Raw genomic sequence first — 10,049 nt, forward strand, 5'->3', positions numbered from 1 at the left:
TCCCCCACCATCCTCCATCATGCCAACGTGGTTTTCCCCCCCTTTCCCCTCCTCCCTGTCACCCTGGGAAAGGGTATATCCCCCCTACCCACCCTCCACACCCCTGTACTCCCTCTCTGGCTGTCCTTTATGTCATGTGTCTGTCTCCCACCTCTATACCCCCGTACCACCCCTCCAGGCCACTCCCCACCCCATCCCCACCCCCCACCCCCTGTAGTATGCCATCCGCTTACCTCTCCCCCGCCCCCCACCATACGTTCATTTAATTCATTCATTGCCAGACGCCACGTATCCCAAACGGGGTGGCCAAGGGCTCAGAGTTAATTGTTTTACAGGGAGGGGCACTAATCCTCCACCAACCCCACTTGACACGTAGGGATGCCAACAGCATCTGGTGTTCCCAGGCGGTCACCCATCCAAGTACTAACCAGACCCAACGTTGCTTAACTTCGCTGATCGGATGGGAAGCGGTGTACTCAACGTGGTATGGCCGTCATTGTTACTATTCATGTCGCATGTTTTCATTCAATACCAGATTATTGTTTGTGTAACTGCATACACCGATACACGAAACAGAGAATGTATGGTTTTTCATGTATGATTTTTTTTTATTTTGACAGCTACACAGCTTTGAGGGAAGTGGATGGGGGAAGGGAAGGTGGGGAGGGGAGAAGTGTTGGGGTGAAGGGTGCTGGGAGTGAGTGAGGAACACCAACATAATTATTTTGCATGCTACTGTTTAAAAAAAAATGAGCTGGAAAATTCTGAACGAGATAAGGCAGGAGGGGGGTAGCTCTAGCTATTTTTTCCCCTGAAATTTTTACAGCTACTTGATTTGACACCTCTGAGGGGAGGGATGGGGGAAAGAGGTGAGGGGAGAGGGGATGATGGAGTGTATAACACCAAGAAAAAGATTTTGCATGCTTTTGCTCTTTTTTTTCGGACAGCTACACAGCTATGAGGGAAGGGGACGAGGAGAGGGAAGGTGGGGAGGGGAAGAGTGTTGGGGGTTGAGGGGGAAGGGCGTTGGGAGTGAGTGATGAACATGGACATAATTATTGTACATGTTAGTGTTAAAAAAAAAAAAATTGAGCTGGAAAATTCTGAAGGGGGGGATAGGCAGGGAGGGGAGTAGGGGGGAGGGGGGTTGAGCGGAGGGGAGGAAGAGAAGGAGGGTGATGGTAGTGAATGAGGAAGGTTATGGGAGGGGAGGAATGAGGGAGGGATGGGTGGGAGCACTTAGAAAACTGGAGTCACTCTGCCTGGAAGGGTAACTTTTTTTTCAACTTTGACATGCCATAGCTTATGAACCAGCTGATCAAAAATGCTCTGGTTTGTGGCATAAGGTGTGTAAATTCAAGCTCTAAACCTTGGGCATAAAACTTTTTACTTCTGTAAGAGTCGAAAAATCGGCTCCATATACAGGTTTTCAAGGAAGTTCAGTCAATCGAATTGCGAATTGTAGGGGCTAGTGAAGTCAACCTACTCACTCTTCCCACTCTCATCTACAGTCTTAGTTACATCAAAATCACACTCAGCTGCCCGTTTCATAGATCTAGTTATTGCACACACCATACTCTCTTCAGGGTGCCTACTCTCCAACTCAGCTGCACCACTAACACTCACTGGAACCTCAGATAAAACTGGGTTATGAAGGACCTCTGCTCCAGCTACGTCATTCCCTAACAATAGAGTCACACCTGGAACAGCAAAATGCTCCACAACTCCAACAGCTGCTTTACAGTTCACAAGATCACAGACAATATCAAAGGAATGCAAACAGCAACAGGTCTTATGATCCTTTCAAGGCTGTTTGAAACAGAGTAGACTATGACAACGAGATCTAATTCTACATGCTGAAGGATAAGGATAGTAAGGATAGTAATGCTCCCCCAGCCTCCAAACCTTCTAGTTAAAACTGGTAGGAAAAAGTGAGAAAAACCACCATGCATCATAGAAAAACTGACATGGAATTTTCATAGGAAAGACTGAAAAGGAAAAGTTATATTCTGTAATACTTTATCTATAAGCTACCAGTTTGAATAACCTGAAAGATAAAGTAATGTAAACTGAATAATCAAATTAATAACTAACGCATGGCATTATGTACAGGTATGTTGAGTTAATGGGGCTTCTGTAGACACAGTGTGGAAATTGGACAGTGCACAGTGAGGATGTATAGGGGTGGTGCAGCAGCCTTGCCTGGTGCATTGAAGGTAGGGAGCAGTCAGTCAGGCCCCAGCTCCATTCACTCCACTGAGACAAGGAACTTTCCCATGTGGAACAAGCACACAAGTTACCTCCTGAAGCAGTGACTTTTGGGTAACTGTGGAACCCATCAACACTTCTTATAAGTATATTCTCGGTGGTCTTTACAGGTGCTCCCATTGGTTCCGCCAACAAACTGCAAGTGACTGCAGTTGTGGTGGCACTGAGATAAAAAAAACACACACACACACACACACACACACACAGAGACCACTGATAAGTAAAGAAAAAAAAGGGATGATAGAATGCCACACTTCCCGATCACAAAAATTACTGGGTTACAGGGTTAAGTCTCAAAACTGGTACAATTGCTTTTCCTCTGCCCTCCTAAGAGACAATGTGAGCATACAGTGGAAGACCAACCTGGCTGCCAGAGTAAGCTGACCCAACAAAAAAAATACAGTACTGCCTTGACCAGAATGTGATTTATTTGACCCTTTTCAGACGCCACAAGAGATAATTACTTTGGTGGGAGAAGAAAATGCAACTCCCAAGATCAGGTTATATAACTGAACCTCTAACTTGGACAGGTTTCACTGCAACCCACCACATATCTAATTGTGATAAAACAAAAAAATGTGCCCCCTTGGTAAAGGCTTATAGCCCAAAGGTAATTCACGGGCCAACAACTCAGGTACACAATTGCAAAAATAGCATTTGTATAGCATAGAAAGTTACCCCGTAATGCTCATAAAGATACAAAATAATTCAAATCCAACCTACTTAGGTACACAAGGCAAAGTGTTCATACAGCATAGATAGAGTTACCTCCTAACATACCAGTCACTACCACTTCTCAACACAGACACTTATAAAATGCAAAATTAATTCACAACTCCAACCTACTTAGGTACCCAATGGGAAAAATAATCTTCCTACAGTATAGCTAGAAGATCTGCTTTAACAGATCAGTCCGTCATCACCACCTTCTATGGTGAGCGACACGCTTCCACTAGGTTACTCTTCTTGGGGCTCCACAACACCAGTAAGACACAGTAAGACCTCCCACCCTCTGGTACTTGAATGCTAATACTTCGGAAAACCACATCACCGCAACTCTCCAGGTCCCCACTTAAACCATACTCTAATGGAGTGAGGAAAAAATAAGAAAGAATAATCCCAATGAGGGTCGTAGCGAAAGAACCTAGGGGGAAGTCCACCACTGAACCACCTTAGCCCTCTCCCCACACCTCTCTTGCCCAACCTGTGTCCAGCTTCCGATCGCGTCAGCCATAGAAAGGCTCGCGTGATGCTCTCAGTGCGGGAACACAGCTACACAAAATCCACATTTTTATTTTTTTTTAATAGCTAAACTGACTTAATAGTGTCACCAACGAATACAGAAAATTACAAACAACTCGGCCATACCATATAGCTGTGCTCGCTTCTTAGCTAAACCAAGCTATACTGAATTTTCCTTCACTCTAACACCATCTAAACAAACGTTCGATTCCTCTCACAAAAAAAAATGTATGCCTACAGAAGAAATGTTACTTGTTCTTTACAAGGAAGTGTAACTATTACCTTAATGTTACATGATAGGAGACTCACCCCAAACGGTCCAGCACCACCACTCTGTTTCAATACCATACCAAATTTTTGGTCCATAAACAAACACAGCGGTGGACACTTTAAAAGCACCGGCGCTACACCCGCCCACAGCTGGGGTAGGCCAAAAATTCGGGTACTTTATAATACCTCTGGCAGAGAATAACATCAATAAAACTTAATACTCGTACATTACATGAACCTCATCTTTGCACTGTCAATACATCATAACAAGAAAGGTGCGCCAACATTAATAGACCCAGTCAGATTTCCTATGCTGCAAATTGGGTCATCACATGATCACCGAGCTCGAGGAAAGCTGACTGTCACCCCTCCTTTTTTTTTTTTTTTTCTTTTACACCACCAATTTATACCTGGCAAGGCAGTGTGCTCTGCACAAGGCTGGACTTTGTACATAATTAAAGATGTACGGGTTGCTCAATAGACTACAATCAGAGGTCCAAATATATGTTACCCTTGTTACCCTACGATGAGAATGAACTGTTTGACAACTTCTCCAGCCCTATAGAGAACTAGTTTCCTCGAATTCACCTGTTCAATCTTATACTGCAATTCTGGGTAAGCATACGCTCAGTGCCGGAGGTTAACAGGAATATTGTTCGGAAAACTAGGAAGAGACCTTCAGGCAGACACTTCACTCTCATACTCCTACCCCTAAGAATACTAATTAGCTATCTATAAAATAAAATAAAAAAACGGCAACCCTATATTCGAACTTTATTCCGCAGTGCCTTGCTATCAATGTAGAGCAGTTTCCACACCCCATCCAGTTTGCTATAAAACCCCCACTTCTTCATAAAGAAGAAAAAAATCTCTCCAGTAGTACTAACAAGAAGGCACATCACAGAGGAATGGGGTCAGTGTAAAGGTGCCCACTCACCAAAGGGCAGATTGGAGCGCACTATCTTTCTTAAACTAGAGCTAGGCTAGGAACTGTACATTATTTACAATGGGCTAGTTAGTATGTAAGCCTATCAGGTGGTTTCCTAGTTCGAGTGTTAGGTAAGATGTTAGTCTCCTCCTCAGCATTAAGAAAATCATACTGGGTCTGGCTCAAAATAGGATCACGCTCAACATACACCTTTAACTTTTCTGCAGCTCACTCAAGGTACTATCATCAAAAGGCTTAATTAATCTGTAAGCTTTACCACCATCAATGACTTTATCAATCTTATAGAGCCCTTCCACTTCTTGTTTATTTTAGCTGCGGTACCAGAGATAGGGTCTCCTATGTACACGCATGCTAAAGTCCCAACTTCCAGGGATTGGTTCTTGCGCACTTTATTAGCCTTCTGTAGGTAACTAGAGGTCATACGCTGCTGTGTTTCTTTTAACAAATGCTTTACATCAAATGGCTCATCATCATTTTCCTCATCACTGGGAAGTTGAAATTGCCCTACTTCACGGTTAGGATGTCTACCAAAAAATGTGAAGAACAGTGAGGTCCCTAGTGATGTATGCACTGTTTCATTCAAAGTTTTTACAGCTTCAGTGAGATGACTAGGCCAATTATTTTAATGTTCATGACTTAAAATGGCAAGACCTGTCTTCAAGGTCCGATGTGTTCTCTCAAGGACGGAGTTTCCCCGAGGGTGGTATAGCAAGCAACAGCCCTGTTTGATTTCTGCCTTTTGACAAAACTCTTTAAACTCCCGGCTAGAAAACTCGCCTCCATTATCCATTATCACCACCTTAGGTTTTCCATAAAGACAGATAATTATCTTTATTAAATTCGGTAGCAACTGCCTGTGTCGTCTTTCTCTTGAGGGGATATGAACGAATGTATCTGGAACAATGATCCACAACTGTGAGACAGTAACAGTAACCCTTTTTACTGTTTTGTAAGCCAATAAGATCTACAGCAACTCTCTGTCCATTGTCTTCCACCGGAGGCAATTCGTGCCAGTGATGAACAATAGCACCTTGACCTTTGAAATGCTGACAAAGCTTACATGACTTTACAAATTTGGTTACATCCTGCAATTAGCTAGGCCAATAGAAGAACTGACGGGCCTGATTCACAGGCTTATGTTGTCTTAAGTGAACTGAATAATGGGCCAAGAAACATGCTATTGGGACTAAAGAACGTGGTACAACTAGGCACAAGTTTACTATATTCATAACTACATTTCTTAGGTACAAGAGGCCATCCCTCAACTCAGTGGAGGAAATGGGCCTATTTCCGCTAAGTTTCTTAGGGAGTTGCCCCCCTTCAAGGCAGTCAAGTACTGGTGAAAAAAACTTTATCTTCCTTCTGGGCCAAATGGATCTTTGCAGCAGTCAATCCCAGAATTTTTAACTGGCATATCCTGAATAGTATTCTCCCCAACCTGAGTGATGGCACCTATTGGTCTAGTAAGAGCATCTGGTACGCTGTGCTGAACTCCCTTTTTGTATCTTATTCGAAAATAAAAGTCTCTCATTTCTAAAATATACCGGGACATACGTGGACATTTAGTTTCTTCTTGAATATAGACAACAAAGGTTTATGATCTCTTACCACTAGAAAAGGTTTACGGTACACCAAAGATATGGAAAAAAGAACCGGCAAGCCTCTACGATGACAGACGTTTCCTTGTCTAGGAATTTTTTCTCTGTCGTATTCAATTTCTTTGAAAAATATCCAATTGGTTTTAAAGATCTGTCAGAGTCTACTTGCATCAATGCGGCCCCAATATGAGTCTTACTTGCATCTGTACGTAAATCAAAAGACTTATTTTGGTCAGCTTTGACCAAGACTGGGTAACTGACAGCGGTTTTCTTCAAGGCCAAAAAAGCTTTTTCACACTCCTTCGTCCCTTTGTATGGAACATCTTTCTTTAACAGGCCTGTAATTGGACTGGCTACATAGGCTAAATTAGGAATGTGTTTTCGATAGAAGTTACACATTCTCATGAATCTTCGGACTTGTTTAACATTACTAGAACGGGGTATCCTCTGGATACCTTCAATATTTTTAGGATCTGGACGGATGCCATGCTCAGAAACGATGTACCCTAAAAATTTAATCTGCCTCATGCCAAATGCACACTTGCTAACATTAAGTTCATGTCCATGTCAGTTAATCTAGAAATAGTTTGTTTTAATCGTTCTAGTATCTGCTGAAAAGAATCAGCCCACAAAACTACATCATCTAATTAATTGCAGCACCAGCCTTGCTTCACCAATGGAACTAACCCTTGCTGCATTGCACACGTGAAAATGTCCGGATTAACCGATAAGCCGAAAGGTAGTCTTTTAAATTTGTACAAATTTTGGCCATCTGAAAAATTAGTCAGGTCTTGTGACTCTTTGTCTAGTTTCACTTGGTAGTAAGCATCCCTCATGTCTTAACTACAGTAAAACTTCTTATCTGCACTAGTCTCAACTAAGTCATCTAACCGAGGAAGAGGTTGTATGCCTACTTATAAGTTCTTGTTTAAGGCACGGTAATCAATGTATATTTGGAGAGAACCATCCGGTTTTTTTTTACCAATACTATGAGGGCAAAATACGACGCAGAAGTTTCATCTATCACGTCTTTTTCTATCATTTTCTCAATCATCTCGGTAATCACCATTTTAGCCATTTCGGGGTGGCGATATAAAGGCATTCTCAATGGAGTACAGTTGATCACTTCAAGGTGAGCTTCTGGCACCTTCAGTTCACTAAGTTCTAATGGATTAAGGACAAACAATTGGTTGTGATCTAAATTTACTCCACGCAATATATCTCTCTGTGACTGATTAAGATAGGACCAGTTCAAATCTCTCAAGATTGAACTAAGTGCTGTGCGACGATTGCCAGACTCACACGCGACATCTATATGTGGGTAGCAGTAAGGCATTACCAATAGTGACTACATTAACTTTACTATTACTATCCTCTCGTTCGTAATCTTTGCTGGGACCCTCTGGCGGATCACAAGCTTCCACGTCACTGTCACTAATTTCCCTAAAAGTGCCAATTATCTGCCCAGGTTTCAAAATTACAGAAATTGTTGACAGGTTAATAACAGGAATAGCAAACCCTGCTTCATCATCTACCTTTACACAGCACGCTTGGATTGTTAAGACATGGTTCAACTTTCCTTGAAGATTAGGCCACTTCCCAACATGCAAGGTTTGACCCGGTTTGAGCCTCTTGTCTGTGATATGTACACAAGTCATTTCTGAGGGATTAATATGAACTCTCTTACTAATTTTTTTTAATGCGAGGAAGAAGGAACCAAAGGCCGCGAGCCCGCAATTGTTGTTCCTTCCAAGAGAAAAACAAAATACAAAAGAGAGCCAAATTCAAGATCCGATCATTTCGAGATGCCTGGACACACTGCGTTTGAATGATTGGAGATCATAGGAAGCAGGAAATACAGAGAGAGGGAGACAGTTCCAGAGTAGACCTGTTGCATAAATGAAGGACTGGGAGTAACAGTTAACTCTTGCATTAGAGAGTTGGACAGAAAAGGGACGAGAGTTTGCTGCTAGACGGGTGCTATGCACCCGTCGTAGAGGTGGAGGAATGCATGCAGACAGTTCAGAGGAGCAGTGACCATTGATGTAGCGATAGAAAAGAGATAAAGATGCAACAGTGCGACGAAGAGACAGAGGTTGAAGGGAGTCAGTAAGAGGAGGAGAGTTAATGAGATGAAAAGCCTTTGACTCCACCCTATTGAGAAGAGCTGTATGTGGGGAGCCTCCCCACACATGAGAGTTGTACTCCACACAGGGGCGGATAATACCCCTGTATAGAGTCAACAATTGTGCAGGAGTAAAGAAGGAACGGAGTCGGCTTGGCACACCCAATCTCTTGGAAGCAGATTTTACAAGAGATGTAATATGATCTTTCCAAGATAAGTCCCTTGTAAAGGAAACCCCAGCATGTTCAAGCATGATGCAGGATTAAGCTGAATATTATTAAACATTAGTGGGTATACCTGTGGAAGATTTTGTCGGGTTGATAGGTGTAAAATCTGAGTCTTTGATGCATTAAAAACAACCAGATTATTTTTACCCCAGTCTGCATTTGGGTCACTAAGGACTGTACTATTCTTTTGCAACCAAACCTGATTAACTGAGTGGGGTTTTGCATTGTAGATTGGATATGAACGACCTCCCCAAACCACCTTTTGACTCTGTCCGTTCCGTGAAAACAAAGCTCTACCAAATAAATCGGCTCCCATGAGCACATCAGTAGCTAAATAATCATCAGGAACAATAATGAATCTTTGCATCACCGTAAGCCTCTGTGAAATGTGTACTGGGACAACTACTTGTCATTCAACCTCGAGTCGATGGTTTGAAACACTTTGAAGGATCTTAGTGCACTCAGTGGGGCTCAAATGTAGGCATCTTACTGCACTTTGAGTAATCAAGGAAGCGACTGAGCCTGGGTCAACAAAAGCTTTAACTTTTGGGGAACCAAGATATTGCAAGATAACAGGAGTAGAAATCTCTGCAATGGTGTAAATTTTATCAGCCTCTTCAAGGGATTGGACAGACTCAAATCTGGTTTCATGTTGAGAAGATTGTGGTAAATCTGAAAAGCTGTCCGGTTTGGGGGCCTCTAATCATTCCGTGGTATTCGAATTTCGAGTCCACTGGGTTGCAACTGGGGGAGGTGGAACATTAAAAAGGAGTGCTTTACTGGTTCTACCTGGACAACCATCATGTCTCCTTCTGGAAGCAGACTGAAGACAGTCAAAACAACAGAAGGGGTGGGTTTTTGTGGACATTCATACGAAGGGTGTCTACTACCATCACTATACCAGCCACACAATCTGGATGGCCCTCTGACCAAACTCGAATCCCTGGCTTGCTTGGCTTCTACCATGGACGGTGATTTTCCTAGGGAATTCTTAGGTTGACCCTCTTTACTACCCCATTTGTCAAATACTGCAGCGACCCTAAGACCCATTCGATAACTTCTTTCCCTTTCCAACTCAATAAGGAACGTCTCTTCCATACCTACATCTTTAAACAGTTCAAGTTGTTTGATCTCACTGAGAACATTGTGAAGAATGATCTTTTTCCACAATTTTTCTTCACAAAGAGGGGTCAACATAGGGTGGTTACGACAGATAGTCTTGAAATGAGTTTTGAACCTCTGCACAAACCTACAAGGTGGTTCTTCCAAACTATATTCCATGTGACAAAGTTCTCTGTACAAATCAGCTACGTTACTAGGTCCCTTAAACTCTCTGCGCAGCGCATCTGCTATATCAGAAAATGTTGCCT

General features: G+C 42.7%; 1 non-coding gene across 1 annotated transcript; it reads right to left on the bottom strand.

Moving 5' to 3' along the window:
- Positions 1 to 379: 379 nt before the first annotated feature.
- LOC145416174 (5S ribosomal RNA) lies at positions 380 to 498 on the bottom strand. Its single transcript, XR_013900218.1, has one exon. It is a non-coding gene; the product is annotated as a 5S ribosomal RNA (ribosomal RNA).
- Positions 499 to 10,049: the final 9,551 nt, after the last annotated feature.

The sequence above is a fragment of the Coenobita brevimanus genome, chromosome 104 (genome assembly GCF_032717465.1).
Source record: "Coenobita brevimanus isolate Jiangsu-jjx chromosome 104, ASM3271746v2, whole genome shotgun sequence".
In the NCBI taxonomy this organism is placed as follows: domain Eukaryota; kingdom Metazoa; phylum Arthropoda; class Malacostraca; order Decapoda; family Coenobitidae; genus Coenobita; species Coenobita brevimanus.